Genomic DNA, 542 nt, shown 5'->3' with positions numbered 1-542 from the left:
TGCCAGATTGCTTTTTAGTTCCTTGGCCGTTTTGTCATGGGGGGGGGGGCTCACTCCCTTTTCTGGCCATTTTAATTCACCTGGTGCCTTTGCAATAACACAGAGCAGAAGTCTGCAGCGGGTGACTCACCATCAGCCGTAGCCTTATGCAGTTGGCCTGATTGTGTCTTTGGTATGTCTGCATGCATGTGTGTCTGTGCATGTGTCACAGTTGCAGTGAAAACTGTCTGCATGTGATCTTCCATACTTCTGCGTCCGCAGGACTATGCAAAGAGGAAAAGCAGGAAATGGGGGTGGGGGAAGCCATGGAAGTGCAGAGGTCAGCACTTTCACTTGAGCCAAATTTTAGGTTGCTGAAGCCAGGTGTAAGTTAACACAATGTCACACTTTGGCCCTGTCCACTGGCAATGATTGCTTTGTGGTTGGATATAGGCAATGCTGCAGCATTAGTGAGTGCTGTTCTTCAGCCACTTCTGGAGGGAGCTGCCTTCTCCCTAGAGCGGGCTTTCCCAAACTGTAGTGCCAAATAACTGGAGGTCCAC

This window comes from Rhineura floridana, chromosome 6 (assembly GCF_030035675.1).
Source record: "Rhineura floridana isolate rRhiFlo1 chromosome 6, rRhiFlo1.hap2, whole genome shotgun sequence".
NCBI lineage: Eukaryota > Metazoa > Chordata > Lepidosauria > Squamata > Rhineuridae > Rhineura > Rhineura floridana.
The sequence above is the reverse complement of the archived record's forward strand: the minus strand, read 5'-3'. Positions refer to the sequence as shown.